Raw genomic sequence first — 10,283 nt, forward strand, 5'->3', positions numbered from 1 at the left:
TCTTTTTCAGGTTAAAAACAAAGTAAAACCCAGTTCAAGTTTACTTTGAAGTTGTTTTGGATTTAAGCTGGTGGTATTTTTGCATTTTTCTGGGAACTCTGAAAAGCTGAGCGTAAATCCTCGCGTCCTTGACCGTGGTTGTGGATACAATCGGTGTTGTCTTGCGTGCAACAGGCACCACATCACACTGGCACTGGGCTGAAGAGATTGGGGTGTAGGCCAGGTCTGTGCTGAGGTGCGTTGACCTCCCAGCCCTCTGGGAGGATCAATATGTTCTAGCTTGCCTTGCTGGCGACACATGGTAGCTAAGAGAGCAGCTGGTATTGTTGGAGAAAAAGATGTGCCTACTTCAGCGTAGACATCTTGAGATCTGGGCGTATGCGGGGCATGGAGAGGGGTTAAGGAACACAACTGTCAACTGCAAGTGAGACACAACGCTGCTTCCTCACGGAGAGAGAAATCAGTGTTCGTGCGTGTCCTATTTTCACCTGAAAAACCGTCTCAGTGACACAGCTGAAGGCTTAGATATTCACAGACAGATTCTGAGTTGAAAACAAGAATGTCTCACTGACTGATGTACTTGATTTCCTGAGATTAATCTTAACTAAAAACACATGAAAAAGTGTTTTCATATTTAATAACTTCCCTTTATTGATTTTCTTATCAAAGTCATTAGAAAGTTCTAAATGAAAGACAGTAGTTTGTTGGGTTTTGGGGTTTTTTTTTTAACTCTCTTAATTGAACATGTTCTTGCCACACTTTTATTCTTGGCCTTTGGTTTGTCACTTGGTTGACATCCTTAGCGTGTCCATCATTAGGAGAAACTAGGTTGTGGTGTCATAACAGAACATGCCAGAATCTCAGGGGCTTAAACACTAAGGTTTCTGGGGCGCCTGGGTGGTTCAGTCGGTGAAGCGTCTGCCTTCGGCCCAGGTCATGATCCTGGGGTCCTGCGATCGATCCCACGTTGGGCTCCCTGCTCAGTGGGAAGTTTGCTTCTCCCTTTCCCTCTGCCTCTTCCCCTGCTTGTGCTGTCTCTCTCTCTCTCAGATGAATAAGTAAAATCTTTTTTAAAAACCCACTAAGGTTTCTTTCTTGCCTATGCCAGTGGGCGCTGGTCCTATGAAATGCTCACTAGGATAAGTCTAGTTAACATCTGTTACCTTCCTTACATGGTTACAAATATTTTTTCTTGAGAACTTTTAAGATCTCTTACTAACTTTCAAATATGCAACACAGTATTATTAACTGTGGTCGCCATGCTGTCCATTACATCCCCAAGACTTAGTTATTCGATAACTGGAAATTTGTACTTTTTTGATGCCCTTCACTCATTTTGCCCACTGCCCCCACCACCTCTGGCAATTCTCTGTTTCTATGAACTCTTTTTCTTTTCTCTTTTTTCTTAAGAATCCATGTCTAAGTGAGATTATGCAGGATTTGTCTTTCTCTGACTTATTTCACTTGGCATAATGCCCTCCAGGTCCATCCATGTTGTCACAAATGGCAGGATTTCTGTCTTTATTTTGTGGCTGAATAATTGTGTGTGTGTGTGTGTGTGTGTGTGTGTGTTTCTCCAGTTGTTTATCTATTTTTCCATTGATGGACTCAAGCTGTTTCCATAGCTTGGCTATGGTAAGTTACAACACAGTGAATGTGGGGTGCAGATATCTTTCCCAGCTAGTGTTTTGGTTTCCTTTGCATAATTACCCACAAGTGGAATTCGTGGACTGTATGCTAGTCTTAGTTTTAGTTTTTTGAGGAACCTCCGTACTGTTTTCCACGGTGGCGGCACAATTTACATTCCCACCAACTGTACACCTGGGTTCCCTTTTCTCCACGTCCTCTCCAGCACTTGTTATCTCTTGAGACTTCGTTATCTTGTGATGCTGCCGGCTCAACACCAGGCCATGGGGTTCACCTAGGCAAGGGGAGAGAATGTGGAGAATCACACCCTGAAAGGGACACCATGGCACTTCTGTTCCCATTTCGTGGTCCAAAGCAAGCTGCATGGCTGTAACTAACTGAGAGCAGGCAAGGACGAGCTTCTGGTGAGCCTGGAGGGCAGAAGAACTGGAAATCGCGGGACAGCTGTCATGTGATCTTTGAGTCAAGCCACTCCTGTCTGTATTCAAGGAAAATATCTTTACTGAACTAAAACCAAACAGGCCCTTTAGCTGACTATCAGGAAGGCAGAACCAGATGATCTTGGGTAATCGTTCTTTCTGATGGCTGAGTAATATTCCATTGTATATATGGACCACATCTTAATCCATTCATCTGTTGAAGGGCATCTCGGCTCCTTCCACAGTTTAGCTATTGTGATGGGTATTAAGGAGGGCACGTATTACATGGTGCACTGGGTGTTATAAGCAAACAATGAATCATGGAACACTACATCAAAAACTAAGGATGTACTGTATGGTGACTAACATAATAAATTATTATTAAAAAAAAAGATGATCTTGGCCCTTCTAATTCTCTGCTTGGAACAAATCACTCGACAGAGTGGTGTCTTAACTTTCCCTCTGTCAAAGGAGAATATTAAGCTGCTTTTCAAATATTCTTATGTTAGAAAGCGGCACTATACAAATGTAAATCATACGACAGTATATATTTAGATTAACTCAAGAACATTGCCTTTTCCTGCCACTCAAAAAGATTTGCCTCAAGGAAGGGGAGGAAAAGAAAGGCACTTGCTTAGCAAAGGTTAAAAAGGAAGTTAATTGGGAATCTTATTAACTTGGTATTTGTCTGATATCAAAAGAAACAACATCTTGGGGTCTGGCATTTCTGACAATTGGGAATTCTATAATTAGTTTCTTAACCAGTAGTAGGTATGGGCGCTACTCAAAATCCTGATGGCAAAACTTGAGAGCACTGATTGTTTTACATTGTCTAATATTCTAGCTATTTATAGTACCATTTGACATTTAGTGAGAGCTTGAAATCGAATAAAATTTCTTTCAGCCAAAGGAATTAAGTAATTATCAAAAGATGACAATCATGCTGGTTTAGGGTAATAAAGAATTACTTGTTTACTATTTCTGAATTAATTTAGCATCTACCCTATTCCGAAGCTTCCAGCCTCCCTCCTGGAACTCAGGGGATTTCTACATCCTGTATTTCATTGCAATTTGGCCCTGATTAGAGAACACGATGGCATTTTTCAGTGCCCCATGCACTGGTATTTGCAGCACAACAGAGGGAAAAAAGAAAAACAGCGCCCTCTAGTGTCCTCTTTTTATTTTTTGCATGAAACCCGAATGTCTACTGAAGCACACCAATCAAAATATGATTTCTCCTCCTCCTCGAAACCTTAGATGCAGAACGTTACCAGAATATAGCTTTAGAGAACACATCAAATGCCAAGGACATTTTCTGGGGAACAGTGTGAGATTTATTTTAATGCACACACTCCGTATCATTCCAGGAAAATACCGGCTTTCGGCATCCCATGCAAATTTTGCCCTTAATATCTATTTCTCTAACGTGTTGACAAAAATAGCTGTCGGGAAAAATTAAGTATCTCTTTAAAACGTTGAGAAATAAACAATGTGATCAAGAAAAGCCCATGAAATATTTAGCGGTCTTTCTTTTCCCGCAGCAGAATGTGAAATACTTTCATCATCCAAAGCACAACAACAACTCTGGTCTGACTAATGGAAGGCTCTGTTTGTGATGGTTTAATTATGTTTGCTGAAATACGATTCTCATATAAGACAACATCTCCATGGCAGAGGGACAGATCTCTGTGTCTATAGATAGAAATAAAACACAAAAAGACTCGTCGTTCCGTGAAGAACTCAGCAATCAAATTCTATTTGCTAAGGAAACAAAAGAAGGGGGAGCGTTCGCTGTCCATGTTGTTGTTTCTGTTTGCATGTAGCCTCTGGGTTAGCTACTGTTTTATCTGTTAGCGTATAGCATTGATTACGAAATAGTTTCGAAATTGAGATGTTCTCTCATTAGATGAAATCACAGTACCTTATGCTCATGCAGCAGCTTTCATAACTTGTGGTGCTTTCCTGCCTATATTTAATATTGTTCAATCCTAACTCATGCTGCATTTTGGCAGAGAAATTAGAGGAAGGGTGTTAACCGAAGTTGTATTGCACACACACCCGTATGAAGTACTAACTGAAGAAAAAAGCCCCATCCACCCATATATGTGGCTCATGCCTGTAGATTCATCTCGTAATTTCCAACAGGTAATGAGACAATTAGGACGATAGTAGCCTTTTAAGTCTTTTACGCCTTTTAGGAACTAAAAACTTAGATACAGAAGTCTTGAAAATTTCCCCCTTACTTTTAAATTTCTTCCTGGGATAGTTTAGCAAAATCCACAGATATTACCCTTTACTAGTTGGGCAAAAATCTACCAGAAGGGAGAACATATTTCATTACTTTAGATCTTGAAAAGCTTTGCATTGGATCTCTCCAGAACTCACGGACACTTTTGATTTAAAGACTATAGTCACATAAAAATATGCTATTAATTATATCTTAAGCGAAGGCAGGAAATGCACGGTTCCCAGTATTTTCCTCTGACCGGCCATAAACATTCTTAATGCAACCGGCTGTCCTGGTCCGTAAATGTATTCTACGTATCTGCACGGACCATTCAAATCAAAGAGGTACAAGTGTATATTCAATCATGCTGTCCGTGAGCCGCTGTGTCCGTGTCTGCAAACTGCCATAGGGAATCGCTGCGTCCACGCAAAGGAGGGAGCCCGCTCTCCTGCAGGATCCTGATCAGAAAGCAATTTGGCAAACTAATTCGACAAGGGGGAAATGATTGAACACATAATGTGAAAACGTCTAGGTGTCGTATCAGAATATTCAAGGCATAAAATGAAGCGAAGAAGAGCTGGGAGAGTATTCTGAATATTAATTCAAGATCAGGAGAGCCCAGAGACGCTCGGCCACTGTAGACTTTATTCCCGTCTCCCGCATGTTAGCATTTTTGAATCATACTTTGAGCCTCGTCCTTTTCATAAACAATGACTTTCATTAATTAATTTCAAGTGGAATCTAAGAACTGAGTCAACAGAGGGAGAGAAATCTTAGCCCTGGACTACAGTGAACAATTTACCCAGCGACTGTAATCAGGTTAAATGCGTGCTATTTAGGCAGATCACCCTGAAAGACCCAGGCTGCCTAAATCCTCAGAAAACACATCATCGTACGAATCTAAATAGTTTTTATTTTAGGAAAAGCGGTTTCCAACAGTCACAACACATGAGGACCTGATGATATTTCTGGGCGTTATACTCTAGAAACACAAAGTCATCACAAATCAACTTTTCTGGTAGACCTCCAAAGAGGCACCCGTGACTCATAGAAATCAAAGGACCTCACAGCGACATCAGTGTGAACCATTTCTAATTCCTCTGCTTTAGAGTTTTCTATTCTTTGATGGGAGGATGAACTACAGAACTTAAAACTAGATGGTGATTTTTAAAATTTCTTAATAAAATGTCATAAGCTGCACAGGTGTATTTCTTTTTTTTTTTTTAAGATTTTATTTATTTATTTGACAAAGAGACAGCCAGCGAGAGAGNAGGTGTATTTCTTTTTTTTTTTTTAAGATTTTATTTATTTATTTGACAAAGAGACAGCCAGCGAGAGAGGGAACACAAGCAGGGGGAGTGGGAGAGGAAGAAGCAGGCTCATAGCGGAGGAGCCTGACGTGGGGCTCGATCCCATAACGCCGGGATCACGCCCTGAGCCGAAGGCAGACGCTTAACCGCTGTGCCACTCAGGCGCCCCAACACGGGTGTATTTCTAAGTCTTACCAAGAAGCATCGTTCTGAGGTGCTTTGTTATAGAAATGACAACAAAAACAACAAAATGGCTTCTCTTTGAGCCGACTCTTAGAAGTAGGTTCTTTAAATGCCACCCCGAACCATGAACTCTAGGCACTAATCACTGGCAAAGTCCTCCAATGGCTGTCTTATTGGTGTACATAATCGTAAATGTAAGCATTTTCACCAGTTCCCACATTATCTATTCCAGTCCCATTCTGGGTTTTTCCCTCTCACCAGAAGGGTGTAAATGCACATGGGTTGGAAAAATGAGACTGGTATAACCTTTCAGTTTTGTGAAGGCAGGCCAAGAAACATTTCATTCCAGTGCGTAACAAGGCCAAGAAAGAATTCATTCCTGTGCATAATAAAGCGTGGCTGGGGGTGGTAGAGAGTACGTGGGGGGGCGGGTGGCAGGGCTGGTCCTGACTTCCCATGGGAACAGGAGGCAGCCAGACTGAGCAGATGGCATCCAAAGCATCTTCCCTTTCCAAAAATGTCAAAAAAGGAAAGTTCACTTATACTATAAAACCCCTAAGTAGACTTTATTAAAAGGTAGGAGAAAATGATCTTAATTGTCTTTCTGAGATACTTGGAAATACTGTACAAAACTGAACAATGACTCCCTCAGATTTAAAATCTATAAAAATCGAATGGAGCTCAGAACCGAGAAATGAAATGTAAAGACAGGATTACCCTGAGGAAGAAAGTGTGAATTTAATAAAATATTACTTGTAGACACTAAACTCATGTGAAGAAAAAAACCAAAGTGTCTTGATACAATTATCTTTGGAATAAACTTCACTGATTTTATAAATGAAAAATTTAAACTGATTTCCTTGAACAGTAAATAAATAAATATTAAAGCCAGTCCATAAGAGACATCAGAAACACCAATAATTTTTCCCTAGGATGTTGTCAAACTATTTCCTTGGCCATCCCCATTTGCCTAAGGTCCAGTTATCAAGGGCAGCTAAGGTTCCATTAATTTTACAGTTTCTGTGTGTGTGTGTGTGTGTGTGTGTGCGCGCGCGTCCAGCAACATAGGGCCTCAGGGTGAGTTGTAAGAAATAATATCATTATGATAAATCTTAAAATTTGTAGTACTTAGCTCTAAGTTTTTCTTCTCCAAAACAAATAAATACTCAGCAAAAGGTCTATTTAATTTTTCTGGAGTTAGAAGACACTAGGAATCTATCATGCCACTGGAAAACAGTATAAAGTTTCCTCAAAAAACGATAAACAGAAGTACCACAAAATCCAGTAATTCCACTTCTAGATATTTACCTGAAGAAAATGAAAACACCAATTTGGAAAGATAGATTGCACCCTATGTTCACTGCAGCATTATTTACAATTGCCAAAATATGGAAGCAACCCAAGTGTCCACCCATAGATGAATAGATAAAGAAGATGTGACAGATATTCAGTAGGACCATTACTCAGTCATAAGAAGGAATGAGATCTTGCCATTTGCAGTGACATGGATGGACCTAGAGGGTGTTATGCTAAGTGAAATAACCCAGACAGAAAGAGACAAATATCATATGATTTCCCTTATATGTGGAATCTGAAAAACAAAACCAAGGAACAAACAGCAACAATGAGAACAAAGAGAGAAACAGACTCATAAATTCAGAGGACAAACTGGTGGGTGCCAAAGGGGAGGGTGTGGGGGGACGGGCAAAGTGGGTGAAGGGGAGTGAAGAGGTACAAACTTCCAATTACAAAATAAATAAGTCACAAGGATGAAAAGTACAGCGTGGGGAGTGTAGTCAATGACACTGTAATACTCACTAATGGTAGTAAGCATTTCATAAGGTATAGAATTGTTGGATCGGGGCACCTGGGTGGCACAGCGGTTAAGCGTCTGCCTTCGGCTCAGGGCGTGATCCCGGCGTTCTGGGATGGAGCCCCACATCAGGCTACTCCACTAGGAGCCTGCTTCTTCCTCTCCCACTCCCCCTGCTTGTGTTCCCTCTCTCGCTGGCTGTCTCTCTCTCTGTCGAATAAATAAATAAAATCTTTAAAAAAAAAAAATTGTTGGATCGCCCATGTTGTACATGAGAAACCGATTTCATATTATATGTCAGCTATACTTCAATTACAAATTTAATTGTTGGATCGCCCATGTTGTACATGAGAAACCGATTTCATATTATATGTCAGCTATACTTCAATTACAAATTTAAAATGTTTAAATCTATTCGATTCTGGGTTTTTTTCTGTTGTTGTTGTTTTACATTTCCACATTCTCTAAAAACTCTGTGGCTTCTTCCACCAGCTTGTCTGGTTTTATCACAGTAACATCCCAAACCTGAGAGAGAGAAAAGAAATTCTGACATTTTTCCTACGAAAGAAATAGCCCCCTCCACTGATCTCAAGAAGAAGGGGACCCACGACTTTCATTAAGCCCATGAAGTAGAGCGCTTGGCAAATCCTGGACAGCAATGTCCTGTGAGGCGAAAGAAAACAAAGACGGACAGACAACTGCCCATCCCTACATATCAGCGTTGGCTCTACTTGGTTGTTATTGTTGTTTCAGGCCGAATCAATGAACCGCATCAAACTTCTCTTGAAGAGTGACTTAGCAAAGAGCAGGTATGTTGCCCTGTTTTTCTTGCACCCTCCTCAAAGCTGTGCCTTGGTGGGGAATGTAAACTTAAGAGTCAAACACAAATTGCAGGAATGGTACCGACTTCAAACCGGGGCGGTCGCTGCCTGTGGATAAAGTGTGGACTCTGGGGAGATTGAAAGTCTGGTTGGTCCGGATTTAGAGCCTGCCTGGGGATTTCGAAGGTCCCCCGCAGGGTAGCCCTCCCGCCGGTCTTCTCCCTGTATCATTAGTCTTTGACGACTTAGCATGTCAGTCCAGCCATCTGAACCATGTCAGAGCTTAGAAATCGCTTAAAAAAGGAACCCTGCTTAGTTACCCTTAAAGTAGGATTATTAGAGTTTTTCAGTCAACTGAAGAATTAAGACTTAAAAAAAAAAAAAAGAACCACAGTTATTCTTTGCTCACCTTAGACTCACGCTGCGGGGAGGGCGTTTCATCTATGATTTCCTTTAGTCCTCCTAAGCAATCCCACGAAATAGTTGTTTCACTATTTTGTAGATGAAGGACCAGCGGTCGGAAGAGGTTAAGTAACTTTCCCGAAGTCGTTTTATCTGATTTCACAGAGTATTTGATCGAGTTGAAAGAGTCACTGCAGGGGACCTTGTCTGGGCATCTCAGTAAGCAACATGCCAACGTGCCATGCTTCACGCCGTCCAGCCGCACTGTTCATTGGGAGGACAGAGGCCAGCCGAGCACTGTGTTGTCACTGAAGGGTTCTCATATGGATTACCCCATGTCAAAAGAGTTTTAGATTTTTATAATAAAATTCATTTCACATTACAGTGCCACCGAAGACAGATTCATTTTGCTCACAGCATAATGGTACAGAACGCAGATTCTAGAGTCATACAGGGTTTGAATCCTACTTTCACCATTTGCTAGCCAGATGCACTTCATTCATTCATTCATTCATTCATTCATTCATTCATCAAATATTTACTGATGGCCTACTTTGTACCAGACGTCAGGTCTATGGTTGGTACATGAGAACAGATATAGTCCTTGCCCTCAATAGAATTTAGAGTTTAGTGGGACAGAGCAATAATACACAGGCAAACTAGTAAAGATGTAATTTCCGATGGAGAAAAGTCCTGTGAAGAAAACAAAGAGGATGTGTCCAGAAGAAATGGGGGTGGAGCACTCATTAGATACAGCAGTCAGGCAGGCCCTCGGAGATGGCATTGCTTTAGCTGAGATTTGAGAAAAAAGAAGGAAACAAGCAAGGATGAAGGAGGGGACATCCGAGGAGGCATTTCAGACAGAGGCTGGAACAAAGGCAAGGCCGGGAGACTTGAGTGGCATGTGTGCAGAGATGAGAAGGAGCCCACGTGGGTGGAAAGTTCTAGACTGGCATAGCTGGGGCTGGAGAGGTAGGTAGGGGGTTTGTCAGCCACAGAGTCACCTGGATTTTATTTCAAAGGCAAATTGTAAGCCACTGGAAGATTGTAAGCCGGGGAGTGGTATCATCCAATTTACTTTTTAAAAAACACTTTACTTTGGGGGCACCTGGGTGGCTCAGTCAGTTGAGCTTCCAACTCTTGATTTCAGCTCAGGCCATGGTCTTGGGGTCGTGAGATCAAACCTTGTGTTGGGCTCCACGCTCAGCAGGAAGTCTGCTTGAGATTCTGTCTCTCCCTCTGCCTCTGTCTCCCCCCCGCTTGCACGTGCTCTCTGTCTCTAAAATAAATGAATACATCTTTTTAAAAAATACTTAATTTTTTAGAGTAGTTTTAGGTTCACAACAAAACTGAGAAGACAGATTTCCCAAATAGCCCCTGCCCACACACTTGCGCAGCCTCCACACTATCAATACCCCTGCCAGAGTGGTTCGTGTGTTACAGTCAATGACCCTAAGTGAC

The 10,283-nt window shown here is 41.5% G+C and overlaps 1 long non-coding RNA gene across 1 annotated transcript in view; it reads right to left on the reverse strand.

Moving 5' to 3' along the window:
- The window catches only part of LOC117803330, a 22,061-nt gene extending 12,095 nt beyond the window's left edge, over positions 1 to 9,966 (reverse strand). The window contains exon 1 of the long non-coding RNA XR_004627041.1: positions 8,830 to 9,966. This is a non-coding gene — a long non-coding RNA (uncharacterized LOC117803330). The remainder of the gene's footprint in view (positions 1 to 8,829) is intronic.
- Positions 9,967 to 10,283: the final 317 nt, after the last annotated feature.

Source organism: Ailuropoda melanoleuca, chromosome 8 (assembly GCF_002007445.2).
Source record: "Ailuropoda melanoleuca isolate Jingjing chromosome 8, ASM200744v2, whole genome shotgun sequence".
Taxonomy (NCBI): domain Eukaryota; kingdom Metazoa; phylum Chordata; class Mammalia; order Carnivora; family Ursidae; genus Ailuropoda; species Ailuropoda melanoleuca.